A 22,750-nucleotide genomic window follows, 5' to 3' on the forward strand; every position below is an offset into this window, starting at 1 on the left:
TTGATTCTATTGCCTTCCTGGCTAGGTAAAGGATCTAACCTTATTTGCTGAAGCTCTACTTGTTGTAATAATTGTTGTAATATCTGGGTCAATATTTGCATTTACAATAATCCAATGGACGTCTGATACTCTAAGGTTAAAATTACAGAAAATGATCTGCAAACCAAGTTTATAAACAACCTCTGAAAGTTCAAAGGAACTACTTTTTTGTAAGTATCAGGGGGAAAGTTTCAAAGATCCGACCCCAAAGGTTAGAGCTCACACGCAGCAGATTGCTTACCGGGAAATTCTGGGTCCACTACTCACTGTTTTCAATATGTTGTCATCAAATGAGGGGCCCACCTAGAATTAATGAGCCTTTGGAAAAATTTGTTCTATATGTCAGAATATTCACAATTTCATTCCTAACGTATTGCTGAAAATGATGTTTGATGTGAAGCCGAGGAAGTAACTTCAAATTGCTGACATTCTAGATCTAGATTATGTGTAAATGTTCACTATTGTTTATATATGCATGAAGTTCAAATCTCACTATAACAAACAAAAAAATCTCATCAAAACATATAAAGATTTTAATCCTATCAATAATAAAAGACCCAAAACCTCGCAAAATAGCATTGAGTGGTTATTTGGTGCTACAAACTGTCTTATGGCTCTTTTACTCAAATACAAACCAGTCAATGAATTAAAAAAAGGCGTAAATCTCCATTTCAACTCCTATAGTGGAATATTTCAAAAGACTTTAAAATACCTCATGGGAGCTAGAACATCAGGTATTTTGCAGGGTACAAGGGCATACCGTAAGTCAATAGTCATGAATCCATCATCATTCCTTTTAATAATGTTAAGAGTAATTACAAAGATGCAGGTTGAATCATAGTCTTGAAATCATGGCCTATTATTGAAATAATACTGTTCTAAATCATGTAACAAATCCTACTGCCAACATCATGTTAAATGCTTTCAGTTTTGATACCAGTGATTGATTATGCATCTTACCAAGGTGATGGAACACATTTAAAACTTAAAATCCCCCAAAAAATTATGGAAATGTTTCCATTGAATTTTGACAGGAAGTATAACTTGGAGGCATGAAAGAATTTGAAATGAGGATAAATAAAAAAGCAACAGAATTCTTATTAAAACTCTTTTTAAAACTCTGTGACCATAAACTCAATGGACATCTGAAAAATAAACATTAATCCTATAGCAGAAGGTTTCAAGTTTAGTGGACTTTGACATGTTATGTAACTTTAAAAATGATAAAGTCTGATGATTTGGCTGTTTGCACACAGTTGTGTTAGTACTTTGGGGTGTGCTTTCATCCTGGAAAAATCTATTGAACCCCACAAAAATAACCTGGCCTTCTGCCTTACCCTGGTCCCTCTCCCAAGAACAAACACTGCCATTCTGAAAAGCTGGCATGACTGTCTGTATTGGAGTTGATTGAGCACTCCCAATCCTGCCCACTGTTTTATGCTCACTGTGCATTGGTCCTTTGTTGGCTTTGCCCTCAAAATGTAATAAAACCCTCTTGTCAGCACAATTAAACAATAATGTAGAGTACAATGGAACCATTCTACTCTTCCCAAACCCACATAAATAAATTAAACTTAAATAAACTTACTTTCTGGAAAACTTAGAGAGAAAATTCAGAATACAAATTGTATTAACACATCTCAGAGGAAAGGTTGACCCTGTGATAACATCAGAAAAAAAAACCACACCACGAAGTAGAAGTTAAAAATTAATGAATAAAAGTGAGTCACGCCAAAACATGCCCTTGCATCCCCTTTTTTTTAATGTTATCATAGGGTTATTGGCATTGGTGACAAGAACAGTATTTATTGCCATCTATAATTGCTTTTAAAAAGATAGTGGTGAGCCACCTTGTTGAACCCAGCAATCTGAGTGGTACATGGTATACCCATATGCCTGTAAAGGTTTGAGTTCCAGGACTTTTGACCCAGTGACGATGAAGCAAGGACTATGTATTTCCAAACGAGGAATGTGCAAACAGTGATGTTCCCATGCTTCTGCTAAATTTCTCCTCCAAATGGGCAAAAAATTGGAAGTTTGGAACGTTCTGCCAAAAAAGCCTTTGTGAATTGCTGCAGATCTTCTGGTACACAGTTCACATTGTTGCTCCTAATCACTGCTGGTGGAAAAATGAATGTTTAAAGGAGGTAGAAGAGATTCTAATTAAACAGGCTACTGTAGTAAAATCAAATTACAAGAGATGCTGGAGATCATAAATAAAAACAGAAAATGCTGGAGAAACTCAGTAGGCCTGGCAGCATCTATAGAGACAGAAACAGAGTTAATGTTTCCAGTCCAATGACTCTACCTTGGAACTGAAGGGGTCTGTCAACAAAAGATAGGAGGACCAAGTGAAATAGATGGTGAGGGTGTCCAGAGCAAAGAAACAAATGAATTACTAATGCTAAAGGCAGGTTGCTGAATTCAGGATGGTTTCACATGTCCTAAGTGTTGTAGGAACTGAACCCATCACATTCTTAACTTCTGTCGTAGAGATCATTGTCAGGTTTTGGGATGGGGCGAGGATATAGAATACTCAAACTCTGACCAACTCCTGTAGGGATAATTTATATATGTGGCAGGTCCGTTTGAGTTTCCGCTCAAAGCTCACAATATAGCCAGATTAATAATGTATCTTAATAAATTCATCTCTGTTCTAATATTGTTGCATTTAATTTTATTGGAAAGCCGAATGGAAATTGTACATTTTGTAATTTACATGTCAAAGTTCACTGTGGCATCAAAAATAACTTGTAATGATTTTCCAAAATGTTTCTAGCTCATGTTTGTATTTTTTTCTGTTGTTCTTGTACTGTTCAAAATAAATTTTCAACAAAACAAAATTCCAATTCTGCCGTGGTGGAAGCCCCGGAAAAGATTGGGAAACACCACTTATATCTTCAAAACATACAGGAAAATTCTGAAAAAGGCAGGAAAGCTCAATAGAGAGTCAATACAGTGTGGAGCTGGAGGAACATAAAGGTCAGGCAGCATCAGAGGAATAGAGAGTCGCCATTTTGGGCTGGGACCCTTCATCAGGACTGGGGAGTGGGAAGGGTGCTAGGAAATAAATAGATGGAGGTGGGGAGGGCTGGAGGAAGATAGATGTGATGGTGATATGTGTATGCAGGTAGGGGTAGTAGGGATTTGTCAGTGGGAAGGTTGGGAGAGATAGGTGGGAGAGAAGATGGACAGGTTGTGTCAGGTCAAGGAGGAGGAGATGAGAGGGAGGCTTGGACATGGGATGAGGCTGGGGCTGGGGAGATTTTGAAATTGGTGAATTCTATGTTCAGGCCATCGGGCTGTAGGCTCCCGAGGCGGAATATGAGGTGTTGCTCCTCCAGTTTCCGGGTGGTATTATTTTGGCACTGGAGGAGGCCCAGGATGGACATGTCACCAAGGGAGTGGAAGGGGGAGTTAAGATGGTTAACAACCAGAAGCTGTTGTTGATTATAACGTAGAGATCGCAGATGCTCTGTGAATCGGTCTTTGAGTCTGCGTTTGGTCTCGCCAATGTAGAGGAGGCCAAATTAGGAGCAACGGAAACAGTAGATCAGGTTGGAGGATGTACAGATGAACCCCTGTGGGATATGGAAAGTTTGCTTTGGGCCTTGGATGGAGGCGACGGGTGGGGAGGTCTAGGGGCAGGTGTAGCACCTCCTGCGGCTGCAGGGAAAGGTGCCGGGGGTGGTATGATTGGTGGGGAGTGTGGAGCAGATGAGGGAGCTGCAGAGTGATCAGTCCCTACAAAAGGCAGATAAGGGTGGGGAGGGAAATATCTCTTGGGTGCCGGGGTTGGATTGTAGGTGGAGGAACTGGCGGTGCAAAGATACAGTAATACAAAGAAATAGATTTTAAAAGTTGTACTGGAGTGCAGAACGACCAGTGATATCATTTAAAGCTTTATTGAAGACTTGAATACAGGCATACAGTAAAAGTAAAGTTGTGATTATCTTACCAGACCGTAAAGCTGCTCTCTCATTAGAGAGAGAGATGTCTGGTGGAGTATTAAGCTTAGGGTCACTAGGCCTTAGGCGTGGGAAGAGGTTGGGAAGGAGAATCCTTTGTGGTAATCTCAGTCATTGCAGGAATTACTCATATTGTTGGTATCGCTCTGTACTGCAAACTAGCCATCCAGCCAACTGAGCTAAACCAGAAGGAGAATTCTGTGCAATTTCAAAAGAATCCTTCATTTCCTGTCCAAAGGCAGATCTATCTATGTTTTCTTCCCCGATTCCTGGCACTCACCCAGCAAGGAATCAGATATGTATGGGAGAGTCATGGGGCTTCCAGGTGTACATGGACATGAACATAAGTGCAGCTCCTTGTTTATAATTGCAACAAACTTCAAGGTCCAGTCTTTGTCATTATATCCTGAAAGGTACACCAGAAGAAAATTTACCTGAATATAGTTCGACTCCACTTAAAATACTGTGAGCAGATCTGGGCACCACAGCTTATGACAAATGTTTTGACCCTGGTGGGTGTTCAATGCAGGTTTACAAGAATGATATCTGGACTTCAGGGGCAAAATTATGAGGAGAGAACAGACAAATTAGGCCTTTATTATTTAGAAGGTTAAGGCATTATCTAATTGAGGTCTTCAAGATATTAACAGGAAAAGACAGGGTAGATAAAGATAAAGCATTTCCACTGGTTGAAGTTTCTGGAACCGGGGGCATAGTCTAAGAATTAGGGCCAGACCAGTCAGGAGAGATGTTAGAAAGCATTTCTACATGTAAAAACTAGTGGCAGTTTGGAACTCTCTTCCTCAAATGACTGTCAGTGCTTATTCAATTGTTAAATTTAAATCTGAGACAATTTTTTTTAAGCAAGTGCATCAAGGGATATAGACCCAAGGCAGGTAAATGGAGTTGTGCTAGAGATGAGCCATGATCTTATTGAATAGTGAAGCAGACTCGAGGGGCTGAATGGCATACTGCTGTTCCTTTGTTCCTATGTTCCCAGATTGTAGTATGCTTTCAGTTCCAAAGATACATTAGTACCATTTAGTTAGTTGAACTACTGAAGAATTTTCTTTCGTTTCTTGCAATTTCTACACCGTTGGTTTACAGAATTGTTTGAAAGAAAAATCAGAGGGTACACTTTAAAAGTTTTATTCAGGTAATGCCAAGTAACCAAGAGTACATTCACGCTGAAATTGCACCCTGACAGCTAATTAGCAAATAAACCATCAAGATTACTCCTTCTGGCTCTACATCCAGATCAGTAAAATATTTTGACGTCACCCATATTTGGTACTTTGGTTGATTTGTGCCTAAGTGAACTGACACCGACATGTACGAGTCACATTTTGCTCAAGCACCAGCCAATTACAGAAGGAATTTGAAATAGATATTACACTTAATTTGCATAGAATATGAACCTAATGCCTGCTTCACATGAGCACCCTAAACTACATGGCTCCCTGAGCTTGCCAGGCATAGGATGGGTGCTTGTGTGATGCACAGTAGTTTTTCACCTGGAAGACATTCACAGCCCTGTTAAGATTGGCTCTAACTGCATCAAAGGATTACCTGTTGAGGACAAGGATTGTTCCCTCTGCCTCGTTCGTGCCAGCAGGCATGCATGAACAAATCTCTAAAAAGTAATAGTGACTATGGGCATCTGACAGCTTTTAATCATGGACAAATTTCAAACAATCCTTTACTTTTCAGTGAAGAAGAGAAATTGAGTCTCTTGGGCATAACATTTTATTTCAATCGTGTTTATCAAAATGATTGCAATGCATACTGCCTGATGGATTTAACGATTTTTCAAGCAACTTCTCAAATAAAAGCTATGAATTTAACTAAAAAAAAGTGTCAAACCAGGAGGCAGAGTGGAGACAGAGTTGGACACTGTCCTAGTGTTTACATTGACTGTTCAAAAATAGATCACTGCTTACATAAATACTATTTGCTGTCAAGTGAAAAATGTTGGAAGCTGTGTAGAGAAATCTACTTTTTATTCTAACATGATAAGAACATAAGCCATTTCATAGTTAAGATTCTTATCATGAAAAGGAATGTTGGGACATGAGACAAATATTTTTATTGAGATAATTTATGAAAGCATTTGATAGGTATAAATCCTGTCATTTACAAAGAAAGTTTGTTGCAAGCCCCTTCCTCGATCTACTTATCAAAAGATATAAAACTTGCTGCATGAGTTTTGCTGAAATCATCATAAAGTAGCCTTGTGCTTATTTACCATACAAGTGAGGCAGAGACACAGAGTGGAACATTTATTTATGCAACTGTGATATTTATTGAAGGAAGGCAGTATTTTCCCAAAAACCAATCACAAAACAATTATTTCAATGTTTTCAAGGCTCTAAATAGAAACTTTTTAAAACTCACATTGCCAGCCGCAACACTGCCCTTGCTTCAACTATGAACAGATAGCCAAGAATTCCCGTCTCCCGGCTTCCACCTTATAGTATTGTCAAATATACTACCAAAGGTCAGGAAAGCCCCTTCTCTGACTGCTTGTAAACTCTGTGACCCTTTAGTGTTGCTACAGAAGCCTACATTTAGCTTGGGACAATATAGCATGTTATATTTCTATATTTCTTCAGTTTTTAAAGCAGGTAAGATATAAATGTTGAGTATATAAGTAAAGGGATGTTTGAACTAATTTATGAATGTACATTTACTACATTTTTACATTTACATTTTTCTGGAAAATTTGAGATTAGTGAGATACACTGCAGATTTTGCAACTTAACAATGTTAATGGTAGTTTGCAAAATTGGTTACTGCATTTCATACATTACTACACAAGTACTTAATTGACTGTAAATAGTCTTGAGATGCTCAGTGGTCTTGAAAAATGCTATATAAATGCAAATCTTTCTTTTTCTCAAAACGTTGCATAAAATCTAGAATATCATTTAGTGGAAACAGCATTTTCTTATAAATTAATGGCCTTGGGAACATATTATGCAGGTGCATTTTCTTGCCTTTTCCATGATAGTACTTATAACATTTTCTTCGATTAAAATAGCATGCAGAAACAATGTAAACCATGTTGCTGATGGCTATCACCCATTTAGTGCAATCAAATGAAAGCACAATCTATCTTCAAGATGGTAATTTCTGAAAGTTCCCAAATGAATTCTTACATAAACATTGGAAACATTAAATGTTAAGGTAAAAGCCATTTGAAAATGTCAAGATAACAAAGCTGATGTTTGCTGATAGAGTACATGCATATGCACTGAAATAGTTTTACGTAACATAGAACTAATTACTTGCTCATTTTACTCTATGAACAGGATGGATGTCCGCTTGTACCAATCTGATAGTTGGGAGTAATTTCAAGCCTATTGACATCTATAAACTTATCAAACCTTTGCTGTCATGGTTAAAAAACGCAACTCCAAATCTGATGTTAATTTCTTAACCTTATATTGATTCCTGGGACTCCTAAGCATTCCTTACACATACAGAACCTAAAAATATGCCTTTAAATTTGGCTTGTGGGTGTCTGACATTCATAAAAATCCAGTTTAGGATTATCAAGATAAATTGTTGAGAAAATACACAGAAATATTTTTTAATTATCTGATTGCAGGTATAATTTTTTTTTAAGATCACCCTATTCAGAGATGTTATTACACACCTGCAGAGGAGCTGGGATTTGAACCCAAGCCTCCTGGTTCAGAGGTAGGGACACTGTCACTAAACCACAAAAGTGCCGGGTATATGTTGTTTTCAGTGTCATATCCTGTTGTTCTAAACTTAGAGAACAGATCAGAACAGTAAAGGCTCAGGGACCTCATGTATGTATTAAGGTTCTGTTGGAACCAAAATGCTAAGAGATGATCAGCTTGTCAACACTGAGCATTGGTGAGCTAGCTGAGCTGAGACTACCCAGACTGATAAATTATTTAGTTTATAGGTAACAGAATCACTGCCTCCCCTGTGATAGATAATTCATTCAGGTCCCATTGATGAACCAGTGTACCTGTTCAATCAGAAAAAATACCTGGTGTACTGTGACTTTGTTAAAGGTATTATCAAAAGAAATATATAACAAAAGTGTGAGCTACAGAAGTCAATTTTCGGTTTGGCTTTTATATCTAGTTAAGGAATATTCATATAGATGCACTTTTGATAAATCTATCACAGTATAACAGGATAGAAATGTAAAGATTTTTGATGTTAGTCATTTATTTTTCCATCTGTTCACACAAAGGCTTGTTAAAACGAGATATTTTAGTGAGATATATGACATGATCATCAACTTGTGGAAACCAGGTTTGGCAGATGTGAAACAAGCCTAGAACCTAGAAATCAAAGATTTTCTGCATCTCTGCCAGCTCCAGTTCCCACAGGATGATGATGGTGTAATATATCTCAAAGAAATTTCCCAGTTTTACAGACTACAGCTGAAAGAATGGAAAAATAAAGTACCAGTTTCAACACAAATCACAGCTGTGATGTTATACTCTGTGTTTACTATTTGTATAAATAATGTCCCGGAAAACATATTTACATAAAAAGTTATGCATACATACATGTATAGACTACTGAACCAGACATCCTGCTGCTAGCATTACTCAATTTATGCCAATTGAACTAAACATAAAAACCAGCAAATATTAATTCTGCTCCTTACAAAGCCAGCAGTGATATGTATTCTTTCTCATGAACATTAGGCTGGATGCAATATTTAAATCTATCTCACTGGGCTGCATATTGTGAGATTCTTTTTTGCCCAGTCTATTTTTGTAAATATCGATACTATAGATAGCTGCAGTACAGTCACGCGCACTCCAAAGAGGTCTAAATTGACTGAGGAGTATTTTTTGCCTGATTCACTGGCCACTCATCAATATTTTTAAACATCCAAAATGTAACATTCGCTTCTGCTATGTTCTGAAATGTGAGATTGCTTTTCCTGTGCAGTAGTTATAGTACATTTTCTGTTTAAATATGGATCAGATTTCTGATGATCTGTAAGTCTGAATTGCCAAGTAAATCCAGGAAGTTATAAAATACAAAATGCGCATGATGACCCCATCTTAATGATAGACAGCAGCATGACATGGATCAATTTAGATTTTCTTCTTAATGCCAGCGCGTAATAATTTAATTGAAGATCAGCATAAATAATCAACTGTGCACTTTTATACACTCATGAAGGAACATGCATCTGTAGTTTTGTGATTTGTTTTATTGTGGGAACATGTTCATCTCCAATTGCCAGGTTCTGGGTCTGCTTGGCTCCTAGCCTCTGATCTTTCCATTTGCTTGACAGCTGTTTGAGAAAGCTAAGCTGACTGTTAACACGTGCATATTGCTCACTTCATGTATGATTTGATTAACAACAAATCTGCTCCATAGTAAGAATTATTCCTCACAGTTCCAGTGGATTTTGTAATAAATTAAGTGTGTTTTCTTTCAGTCACAACCTCAATTTTTTCCTGAAAGAACAATCTTCTTTTCCTACAATAATATAGCTCCAAATGCTCCCATACTGGTATTAGGAACATATTGCAATATCAGGTTTGTTTCTGTTTCAGATCACCTCCGGTGGAAGATAGTGGAGTACTTAACATCACAATTGGAATTTGTGTAAGCAAGTCAGCATATGGAGGTTTTAAAATAATACTGTATGATATTATTACAATTTTATGCAATTCCTTCCCATTGCATTTTAATGGAAGGTATTAACCATTTGTAAAGAACAGGTTAATACCTCTTAACATAGCAGGCAAAGAAATTTCATTTAAACTTCTCTGCAGAGTAATTGCTCACAATGCTTAAATTTTCCTCTTCCCCACAATGATGGCAATTTGGCCTTAGATCATCCATGGTTTTCAGAAAAGGCCTGTGATCCACTTTACTAGATTATCATCCATGAAGTGAAGACAAAACACTATCCAGGGTAATTTGAAGGCCTACATGTTCTTCATGTGAGCTTTTCTGTTAATGCAGAAACTGTACAGGACAAGGAGAAAAGATTAGAGAAAAGAGTATAAACTTAGTTTTGTTTTTGGCACTTTTCAGTAAAAACATACCTCACACTCAACCACCCAATTTTTCACCTCTTGAGGTTGCTGCATGATGAATTGAGAGCAAAGGATGACAAAACAAATAAATAGGATAACTCAAACGTAAAGATTTTCATTCAGCTTATAGCAGATGATGTAGAAGAATCATTGAAAAGTGCATTTTAAAGCTAGTATTTTAAAAATCATACACGCCCCCAACTCTGCTATTTAAATTATTAACAAAGCATTTATCACTTCCCAAGATTTTAATTTTATATCAAATTTCTTCAAATATTCCCCTTTCAATTTTCATGTTTCAAGATTCATATGTTGAGTGGGATATGTACATACAAAAGTACAAATTAGGATCGAAGAAGATCATTTAGCTGTTCAAGCCTGCTCCATCGTTTGATAAGATCAAATCTAATCCATTAGTGTTCCAAGTTTCATGTTCCCATCTACTCTCAATAACCTCTGATTCCTTTGCCTTACAAGAATCTATCTGCATGTCCCTAAGAAGAAAGAAACAATTGTAAGAGAGATGTAATAGCTATTATCTACTTCACTGGACATTAGTCTGTTGGGACACCAAGGCCAAAACCTTGCGAATTTAATATTCTCACTGGTGTGTTCAGTTCCAGGTCAGAACCACAGATGCGTGCTTGATGGGGTATCCAGTGTAATCATACAACATAGGTATAATTAGGATCGTCCTCTGGGATTACCATCTAATTTGCGAAGGCAGGGTATGTAAAATGAGGCAAGTGCCTCAAAGTACAAGATTTAATGACCACTTGGAAGCTTGCAGTAAGAATAGTGCCATGTTGATTGGGAAAAGGTACATTTGCCAGGATTGGAAATAAGACAGAGAAGGCCTTTACCACGTTTCACTGATGTCTCCCTCAAGATTATGCAAGCAGCAGTGAAAAGCAGGTACTGTTTCCAAAGGATGGAGGCCAGTTAACATTGACCAAGGAGGTGTAGCTGGAGCCTGTTGAAGAAGTCAGCAGCCAAAGTCACAAATTGGATCTGGGTGCATTTCAGGAAGCACTTCAATGGCCTCCTAGAGGGCTGGCAAGGTGAACATCCTGAATATCTCAGCTGACAACCATGATTTTCTCATTTCCTTATTTGTCCTCCACACAATAAGGTATACCATTTGCTGCAACATATGACGAATGTCACACAAGATCCCCTCATCATCCATCATATATGCATGTGGCCCCCACTCAGCATTGAAGATCAAACCTTGTACATGATATTTGCAATGAATTCATCAAATGTAGAAGAGTCTTGTATTCCTAATCTTCTATCTGTCATTGCAAGAAAGTGTCAAATGTCCAGTAGTAGAGTTGAAGCAGCTGTGGAACCCTATTCCTGGCAAGCCTGATGCCAATGGCAGAGAGAGTCTGTCATTGTTGAAGGTCGACAGGATGGCACAAAGCTAAGCTGTTGCTAAAGAAGAGTTGTGGCTGCAACAGAGAGCAACTGTAATCATGGAAATGGGTCCGAACTGCATATACAGTTGGGCATTTGAATGCATAAAAAATACATTTCACAAGGATCAGCGTGTGAGGTTCTGAAGCCATTGTCACCAATGTTCTTCAATAACTGCAGTCTTATCATGACTGCAAGACCAATACTGGAGGCACATGAAGAGGCAGTGCAGATCTTAGAGAATGTTCAGCACTCAGAGGGACCATTATCCATCTGTTATATCCATTCTCCAATAAATGAACTCACCTTCGTGGGGCATCAGTGCAAGGGAGATTGTGTGGCACAAAATGAGATGCACTTCACATATGAGCAGGAACAGGTGATGAAGGCAGTGCCAGCTGTGGCTTGTCCCTAACCATGCTCAACTCTAAACAAGTGTCAAGTATTTGGAGACGATAGAGCAACAAAGGAAGATGTGTGACTATCTTTCAGAATTTCTGATATTTCAGAATTTCTTGAGGCACTGCACAATCTTTCATTAAAAAAATAGAGAAATCCATTTATGCCATTACAGTCAGGCATAGTTGCACTTGATCTCCACTGTTGAACAAGTGGCCACACACATGGGGAGTAATATATTACATGTTGGCAAAGAAGTGAAGTAGACTGTAGTGGAGCCTTTACTGGCACGACTTCCATGATGGATGATTGCTAATTCCTCATTGTTTTTTCATTGCCTTATTCAGTCATGTCCTTTTTGTTGTGGTCACTCTGTTGCATACTGAAGTCTGTTTCTGTGCCAAAGTTACAGAGAATAGAGAAGGCACAAATGATCCTGGATTCACATGAAGTGGACAGTTGCATGCTGAATGATCATATAAGGATTTATTTTCCAGTACTAGTTTTCATGCTGAATCAATGCACGCTATTCACACAACACAATTACTTCACTAGATTTTCTGAGGTCAGTAACAGTTTAGTTTGTTCCACAAGCTCCTACATTGGATTGGGTCTTCAAATGCAATAAAGTGAAGTTACTGCATGCTAGAATTAAAGGGATTTAGTCTGTTATTTTCCCGCCTGCGGAAAACTAGACAGTAGAGAATGGTGACACTGAAATGGTTTAATTGGAAAGTGCAGAACTGTTGCATAAAGGTATTTGCAAACATTTTGCAAAGTTTGACATTTGGTGATAGGTGTTGCTATTCTCAAGTGTATACAGAATACAAACAAACAGGGATGAGATGAAGAATAATGATATAATTTCAGGAAATTTGCAAGTTAAGCCCAGCCAGTACCACTAAACATAAACAAAAACCGAAAGAACTGTGGATGCTGAAAATCAGAAACAAAAACAGAAATTGCTGGAAAAGCTCAGTAGGTCTGGCAGCATCTATGGAGAGAAATCAGAGTTAATGTTTCATATAAGTATCTCGAGGAAAGGTCTGAGGAAGAGCCACTGGACCTGAAATGTTAACTCTGATTTCACTCCACAGATACTGCCAGACCTGCTGGGGTATTCCAGCAACTTCCGTTTTTGCCACTAAATATGAGGTTGATTGTGCAAGTCACCAAATACTGCCTGTCACTTTTATTGATGGTTCATGCTAAACCCTCACACAACTCTATAGCTTTTAGTGATCTACTACAGCAAATACATACTCAAGCAGAACAAAGGTTTACAATTGAAAACTTTGATGCATCGGCACAAACAGAACTTGGTGGAAAAATAAAGAAACAGAATTTGCAGGAAAGTTGATGTTTCGGGGTGGGACCTTTCTTCAGAAATAGGAAGGAGGAAGGGAGCTCAAAAATAATTAGAGAGGAGGGGTGTGGCTGGGGTAGGTAGGTGGGATGGTGATAGGTGAGTGGGGATTGGTCAGTGAGGTGGGAGGGGTGAATAAGTGGGGGAGAAGATGGACAGGTTGTGTCGGTCAAGGAGGTGGGGATGAGAGGGAAGGTTGGACATAGGATGAGGCTGGGGGTGGGGAGATTTTAAAACTGGTGAAATCCATGTTTAGGCCATTGGGCTGTAGGCTCCCGAGGCAGAATATGAAGTGCTGCTCCTCCAGCTTGCAAGTGGCGTCATTGTATTTTGTGATGTGGCTGCCTGTTTGAGGTACATGAAATGTGTTCAGAGTGAAAGTTGCTGGCACATGCTGCAGGTGTGAGTATGATGTAGCACACTTTTTATATTCACGCTTGGGACATGGGCATCACTGGCCGGGGCATTTATTGCCCCATCCCTAGTTGCCAATCAGAAGGTGGTGGTCAGCTGCCCTCTTAAACACTGCAGTCCACATGTTGTAGGTTGACCCACGTGCCTTTAAAGAGGGAATTCCAGAATTTTAACCCAGCAACAGTGAAGGGAAAGCGATATATTTCCAAGTCAGGATGCGGAGTGGCTCTGAGGTGAACTTGCAGTTGGTGCTGTTCCCATGTATCTGTGCTATCAGTACACTTCTGTACTACAAAGTGTTTGCCCCCTTGACAGATGGCTATTGACCAGAAAATCAAGCTGCCTCGTTCTGTCGCTGCACTAATAGGCAACATGGGGCAAGGGAAGATATGGATGCAGGTAAATGCTGTACAAGCTGAGCAATAAAAGAGCAAGCAAGCATCCCTGAGTTGCAGCTTGATACAAACCATGACCTTGATGCCTGCCCTATGTGCAAAGTATCCTTGCAGCAGCCTTACTATGTTAGTTCACAATGAACTTTGTAAAGCACATCTATGGTCCCGAAGCTGCCTGCAAAATCTTTTCAAAAGGTTTTAACTTATTGAGTCTCATTGACAAGGTCTTGGTAGATGCAATCAATTAAAATTAATTGAAAACAGCATACTTAAGTGAGGAAAAAATATCCATTCAGTAAGTGGATATTCAGCACTGTGAATTTCACAACAACAGGATTTCTTACTGCGCGTATGCTTCAATTTTTGAAAGCTGAATGAACGTCTTTAAAGTCATGCATTCTATTTGTGAAAAATTATAATGTTTTCAATCTTATTTTGCCATTTTTTTCCTTTTTCCCTTTTTCTCTACTGGTTCTTAACAATTTACATCATTGTTTATCACATCGAAGTTCTATTAGAGTGCAAGGTAATTTTTTCAGTTAAAGCTTCTAAAAGAGTAACTTAAACGCTTTGGGTCATATCCTTGCAGAGTCAGGTTGACTGTGGATGCTTTTACAAATGGTCATTGGGCTATGATTCCAGGAATCCCTCCCCGAAACCTGCTACCTGAAATTTTCATCAGAGTGGGATAAGGGTTCAGGCACCAAGCCCATACAACTTACACTCTTGATCTGACCTGCTCCATTTAAAGGATGTCTATGTCATATTCCCCTCGCAATTTCCAATGACTTGGCCAGGTTCTTGAGGATTCATGGACCATAATCCAAATTCAGGAACCTTTTGAAAAGCCTGTTTGAAAGGTCCTACAAAATACCTGTCTGTGATCCATGCCCTTTCCCTTCCCTGAGCCACATGCATGTCCACATACCATGTCCATGCACTCTCAAGAGTGCTCCCTCCACACACCATGTTCTCTCATGCAGTTTGCACCACAGAAGCAATGAGCCATACAATAACAATGCTATGCTTTAAAATGCTCTACAAAACAAATTTCAGCTGTCTGCTTTGAAAAAAAAATGCTGCTACTCTTAAAATTGTAACTGCCCACCTTGGCACTCTGCTGCTGACATGAACAGGGACCAGCCTGCTCCAGCTCTCTGGAATGAAAATATGGCAGACTGGTGTCTTTCAAAGGAAATGCATCTGTTGAGATGGGAAATTTCCTGAACTTGATAGTGAAAATCCCTTTGATAGCCCTTTGATAACTGTGAAAATCATACAAACTTAGTATCAAGTTCCAAATACATTTTTCAATACATTATTATCATCCTAATTTTTCAACTTTCATGTTTTCTTAAAATGTGATAACCTTTCGCTAATGTCTTTTTATGTCAGATGATCTTATGTTTACATCCCAGGAAATGGCTCCCAATTTCACTGTTGAAAGGTCCAGACTAATTTTTGAATTTGGCCACTCTAATCTGAGATTCCCCCAAATAACAAAATGTTTATGTCTGCTCCAAACATTTTCTCTGCACGTTATTATCCTTCCAAATAACAAAAAGCCATTCACTATCCTGTTTTTCTAAGTTGATCTGAGACTGGAGTTTAGTGTTTGTATCTTTGTGCTCTCCCCCACATTCCCACAGGTTATGCAGAATAAAAAATGAAAGAACTGCGAATGCTGTAAATCAGGAAACAAAACAGGGTTAACGTTTTGGATCCGGTGACCCTTCCTCAGAGAAAGGGTCGCTGGACCCGAAACATTAACTCTGTTTTTTCCTTCACAGATGCTGCCAGACCTGCTGAACTTTTCCAGCAATTTCTGTTTTGTTTCCTGTTATGCAGAATAAAGATGGTTTAGAGTCATATATGGTTTTTAGAATGGCTGCATCATTGTTTAAATTGCTTTATAATTTAAAACCAAATTTTGCATTCCTCTCAGCACACCATAATGCATGTGTGGAGAATAACATTGTGATTTATTGAGTAGGTTTTCAAAAAGGTAGACAAGTTTAGCCCTCATTTAACGCAGTCGGTGTTAAAACAAATTATATCTGAATAAGTCAGCCAGTTTTTTTCTTTTGTTTGGCATTTAAAGTAAAAAATGAATTAGTTGGTGATAATATAAATGATATTTATAAGAATGAACCCAAATAAACACCACTGTGCTCATGTTAATCAAGTATGGTGCATTATGTGGTCTAAGTGCACATTGTGACAGAAATGAGTCTGCAAATGTATTCATCATTAGCATATCAACAAGTCGACATTCATTAGGATAATTTCCTCTGTTGTCAAAACAAAAATCTATTTTGGTTATGCTTGAGAGCTACTAAGCAAACTGTTGTATATTTTGTCTCAGTCAATTTTCCTAATAAGTTAAAAAATAGGAAGGTAAATAACTTGCCAACCATGATGCACCTATAACAATGTTCATTTTCTACCTCTCAAGCAGATAACTGGCATAAATAAAGAATATTATGTTTATACAGCTGTGATTACACAATTCTAACTTAAATTGGCTCAAGAAAGAGCTAGTTTTACAAGGAATTAGAGATCTTTTTAGATGGCTTAACAAAAATATGTATGTCTAGACTCAATAGTCCCATTTGCAGCCTTGACCCACCCCACCTTGACATGACTCTTGAAACACTGATTTAACATGAACCCACTGTTTCAGGTACTTATGAATTTACAGCTGTTAAGACCACCAGCCTTGATATGAGATTCAATATTAAATGTCATAATGGATTCTGGGATAATAGGTTAGTTACCAATTATCACAATTAATACCATTGTCTTTTTCATCACATTGGAATGCATACATAATGTAATAATAATTTCCAAGGCAACTGTCGATCCATGTGATTAATAACACTGAGAGATTGGCTAATGACTAAATGCCCAAATAACAATTCCCTTAAAGTTGCTGGTATTTATCAGCAAATGGTAGACTGACACAGGAAAATGAAATGTTCACAGCCATGGGCTCGTTATTGTTCTGGCCTGTGGAATTTTATTCTTACACGGTTTAGGATTCCTAAAGTTTATATTTTTGTAGGTGTGACACCTAATAGTTCTGAGGTCTGACACCTGCTTTTTTTCAGAAGCGTCATGGTTGTTTTGTGTAACATATTACAGTGAGACCAGTCAAATAAATGATAATGTTGCAATATGATCGCTTTGCCTGTAGAGAGAGCTCTACTATATATTCATCTTGGTGAGGGCCTGTAATAAAAGTGCATTAATGTTTCAGTATCATACATTTGTAAAAGACTGAGGACAGGAACACATGTACAGTCATACTGTGCCCCTGAATGATCAATATGATGGACAGTTAGAAAGTTCTTCCGTAAAATTGCTTGTGATCAATGTATCAGAATGTGGAAGCAATATTTACAGCTCTCATATTGAGTTAGTCAATATTAAATAACCCAGCAACAAGTTTCTACATTTAAAAAATGGAAAGGATTTGTTTACTTTCCACATCTTTGCCCTGGAGATTACATTTGCTATCACAGACACACTGAAACTAGATACAAATGAAGATAAAAACAGTACTCATACAAAATAGAATAAAACTCACAGCTGAATTTTCCCTTTTTTATGTGTTTTGTACAAGTGCTTTATTGAGTGAGTTTCATGCACCTGGTCTGCCATTGCCCATGTCAGCTTTTCTCATGCATACTTCCAATTTTTCATCTCATTAGTTGTTGCAACTCACTTCTTCAGCATCCATTTCATTGAATTGTATGACAGGAGCAGTGCAAGCATTCACAATACAAGATCTTTGCAATGCTGCCACTACAGTTGCACACCATTTCAGACACTACAGCCAACAATTGCCCCTTGCACCCTGGCGCTCCACTGTTATTACCAATGAAATGGTCCAGAAAGGAAAACTCAGACCTTACTTCAGGGAGAGATAAACAAATCTATTCAGGCGTTAATGTAATAATCTCACCTGGGTTTGCTATTTCTGGATCACATAATATGCCAAGCACTGGACGACAAGGCTTCAGAGCTGGCGCACTCACACACCGAACTGCAAGCATGCAAAGACATGATCTATGGTATACAAAGCTTCTTGAGGGAACTGCTGCTGGGATAGGGAATTGATGCCAGGTTGTTATTATTCTAACGTAGCATAAGCACTTTGGTTCTTTACATACCTCAGAGCTCCTTATCGAGGCATGACATTGGCCGCCTTACAAAGTCTCCATCCAACTCTGTGTCAGACATAATGTGATAGCTCATTGCAATTAACGTGGAGGTTAAGGAATAGTGTCAGTGAAATGCTGTTCCATTTTTGACATATTCCATAGATTATTAACTCATGCATCTGGCACGGACATCACAGTTTTTAAAAAAATTCACTAACAGGATATAGGTGCCACTGGATAGGCCAACATTTATTGCCCATCCCAAACAGTCCAGAGGGCAGTTAAGCATTGTCCATATTGCTGTGGGTCTGGAGTCACATGTAGGCCAGACCAGGTAAGGATGGCAGTTACCTTCGTTTAAAGACATTACTGAGCCTGATGGTTTTTTTCCAACAATCAACAATGGTTTCATGGACAGTCTTAGACTCTTAATATCAGAATTTTATTAAATTCAAATTCCACTGTCTACCAAAGCAGGATTTGAACCAGGATCCCTGGAACATTATCTGGGCCATTGAATTAATAGCTGAAACAGAAGGTGCTGGAGAAACTCAACAGGTCTGGCACCATTCTGTGAAAAGAAAAAAACAGAGTTAAAGTTTTGAGAATATTAACATAGAACATAGAACAGTACAGTACAGTACAGGCCCATCAGCCCACCATGTTTTGCCGAACTTTTACCCTAATCCTAAGGTCTACCTAACTTACACCCCTACCTTATACTAACATCCATATGCCTATCTAATAGCCGCTTAAATGCCCCTAATGAGGCTGACTCCATTACCCTCTCCGGCAATGCATTCCACGCCCCTACCACTCTCTGAGTAAAGAACCTACCTCTGACGTCTCCCCTGTGTCTACCTCCACTCACTTTAAAACTATGCCCCCTCATAATAGGTACCTCCACCCTAGGAAAAAGTCTCTGGCTGTCTACTCTATCTATACCTCTGATCATTTTGTACACCTCTATCAAGTCACCTCTCATCCTTCATCGTTCTAAAGAGAGAAGTCCTAGCTCTCTCAACCTTTCCTCGTGAGACCTTCCCTCCATTCCAGGCAACATCCTGGTAAATCTCTCTGCACCTTTTCCAATGCCCCCACATCTTTCCTGTAATGAGGCGACCAAAACTGGATACAATACTCCAGATGTGGCTGAACCAGGCTTTTGTTTAGCTGGAGCATAACTTCACGGTTCTTGAACTCAATCCCTCTATTAATGAAAGCTAACACACCATACACCTTCGTAACAACTCTATCCACCTGGGTGGCAGCTTTCAGGGAACTGTGAACATGAACCCCAAGATCCCTCTGCTCCTCCACACTGCCAAGAATCTTTCCGTTAATCCTGTATTCTGTTTTCGAGTTTGTCCTTCCAAAATGAATCACCTCACACTTTTCAGGGTTAAACTCCAGCTGCCACTTCTCAACCCAGCTCTACATCCTATCAATGTCCCTTTGTAACCTAGAACAGCCCTCCGCACTGTCCACAACGTGACCCACCTTCGTATTGTCCGCGAACTTGATAATCCACCCTTCCACTACTTCATCCAAATCGTTTACAAAAATCACAAATAGAAGAGGACCCAGAACAGATCCTTGTGGTACATCACTTGTAACTGAACACCATGTTGAATATTTTCCGTCCACTACCACCCTTTGTCTTCTAAGGGTCAGCCAATTCTGAATCCAATCTGCCACATTTCCCCCTATCCCATGCCTCCTTACCTTCTGCATGAGCCTACCATGGGGAACCTTATCAAATGCCTTACTTAAATGCATGTATACCACATCCACTGCTCTGCCTTCATCCAAGTGTTTGGTCACCGCTTCAAAGAATTCAATAAGGTTTGTGAGGCGTGATCTACCCCTCACAAATCCATGCTGACTATCATGAATCAAACTGTGCCTTTCCAAGTGATCATAAATCCTGTCTCTCAGAGCCCTTTCCAATAAATTGCCCACCACTGATGTAAGACTAACTGGCCTGTAATTTCCAGAGTTATCCCTGTTCCCTTTTTTGAACAAGGGAATGACATTTGCCTCTCTCCAATCGTCCGGCACTATACCCATGGACAGTGAGGACGAAAAGATCATCGCCAAAGGCTCTGCGATCTCTTCCCTCGCTTCCCAAAGAATCCTTGGGTAAATCCCATCCGGCCCGGTGGACTTATCTATCTTCAACTTCTGTTTTACACTGTGCCTGTTTCACACTGTCCTCCTCTACAACTAGGTCCCTCTCAGTTGTGAATACCGAAGAAAAGTATTCATTAAGGACCTCTCCTATCTCTTTAGGCTCCGTGCACAAATTTCGTTTACAGTTCTTAATCGGCCCTACCCTTTCTCTGGTCATTCTCTTAGCCTTGGAGTTTTCCTTGATCCTATCTGCCAAGGTTTTCTCATGCCGCCTTATAGCTCTCCTAAGCTCTTTCTTCAGCTCCTTCCTGGATAACTTGTATCCCTCGAGAGCCATTTCCGTTCCTTGTTTCCTAAACCTTATATAAGCATCCTTCTTCCTCTTAACCAGTCGTTCGACCTCTCTTGAGAACCAAGGCTCCCTCACTCGACTGCATCTTCCCTGCCTGCTAGGGACAGACATACCGAGCACACGCAGTATGCATTCCTTAAACAATCTCCACATTTCAATAGTGCTCTTCCCTGACAGCATCTGTTCCCAATTTATGTTACCCAGTTCTTGCCTAACAGGATTGTAATTATCCTTCTCCCAATTATAAACCTTTCCCTGCTGTATGTACCTGTCCTTTTCCATGACTATTGTAAAAGTAACAGAGTTATGATCGCTACCGCCAAAAAGCTCTCCTACCAACAGGTCTAACACTTGGCCCGGTTCATTGCCAAGCACCAAATCCAAAGTGGCCTCTCCTTGTGTTGGTCTATCTACTTACTGTGCCAGGAATCCTTCCTGAGCGCACTGGACAAAATCCGTTCCATCTAAACTATTACAACTAAAATGTTTCCAATCAATATTTGGAAAGTTGAAGTCACCCATGATTAGAGCCCTGTGACTTCTGCACCTTTCCAGTATCTGTCTCCCAATCCGCTCCTCTACTTCTCTGCAACTATTAGGGGGTCTGTAAAAAACCCCCCAACAAAGTGACCGCTCCTTTCTTGTTCTGGACCTCAACCCAAACTGACTCTGTAGACATATCATTCTTGAATTGCCTTTCAGTAGCTGCTAAACTAGCCCTGACTAGCAATGCCACTCCCCTGCCTCTTTTTCCACTCTCCCTATTTCTTTTAAGGCATCTAAATCCCAGAACTTCCAACAAGCATTCCTCTCCCTGAGTTACCCAAGTTTCTGGAATGGCCACAACATCGTAGTTCCAAGTACCGACCCATGCTCTACGTTCATCCGCCTTATTTCTGATACTTCTAGCATTGAAGTATACACACCTCAAACCATCTCTGTGTCCACAATTACACTCCATTGACCGCATTTCTTTATAAACAACCTCACTCCCTGTTGTGTCCGTTGGAAGGCTGAATACCTCATCCTCTGAATTATAAATCCGGTTCCCCACCCCCTGCCAATCTAGTTTAAACCATCCCGTGTAGCTCGAGCAAACCTCCCTCCCAGGATATTTGTGCCCTTCTGGTTCAGGTGCAACCCGTCCGTCCTGTACAGGTCCCACCTTCCCCAGAATGTGCTCCAATTATCAACATAATGGAAGCCCTCCCTCCTACACCAGCCCTGTAGCCACGTGTTTAGCTGCACTCTCTCCCTATTTCTTACCTCGTTATCACGTGGCACTGGTAGTAATCCAGAGATAACTACCCTGTTTGTCCTGGACTTCAGCTTCCAACCTAATTCCCTGTACTCGTTTTTCACATTCTCAGTCCTTTATCTACCTATGTCATTGGTACCGATGTGTACCATGACTGCTGGTTGCTCACTCTCCCCCTTAAGGATCTTGAAAACACGATCCGAGACATCACGGACCCTGGCATCCAGGAGGCAACATACCATCCATTCATCTCGTTTGTGTCCACAGAACCGCCTGTCTGTGCCTCTTACTATTGAATCCCCCACTACAATTGCTCTCCTATTCTCCCCCCTTCCCTTCTGTGCCCCAGGGTCAGGCTCAGTGCCAGTGACCTGTCCGCTATGGCCTTCCCCTGGTAGGATCCCCCCCCCCACAACAGTATCCAAAACGGTATACTTATTATTGAGGGGAACGGCCACAGGGGATCCCTGCACTGTCTGCCTATCCCCTTTCCCCCTCCTGACAGTCACCCAGCTACCTTTTTCCTGTACCTTGGGTATGACCACCTCCCTATAACTCCTCTCTATCACCCCCTCAGCCTCCCAAATGATCCAGAGTTTATCCAGCTCCAGCTCCAGTTCCCTAACGCGATTTTTGAGGAGCTGGAGTTGGGTGCACTTCTCGCAGGTGAAGTCAGAGGGGACACCAGCAGTGACCCTTACCTCCCACATTCTGCAAGAGGAGCATGCAACTGCCCTAGCTTCCATTCCCTCTGCTCTAGATTTCCAGAAGAATAAAAAAAAAGCCTT

The sequence above is a fragment of the Rhincodon typus genome, chromosome 2 (genome assembly GCF_021869965.1).
Source record: "Rhincodon typus isolate 14 chromosome 2, sRhiTyp1.1, whole genome shotgun sequence".
Taxonomy (NCBI): Eukaryota; Metazoa; Chordata; class Chondrichthyes; order Orectolobiformes; family Rhincodontidae; genus Rhincodon; species Rhincodon typus.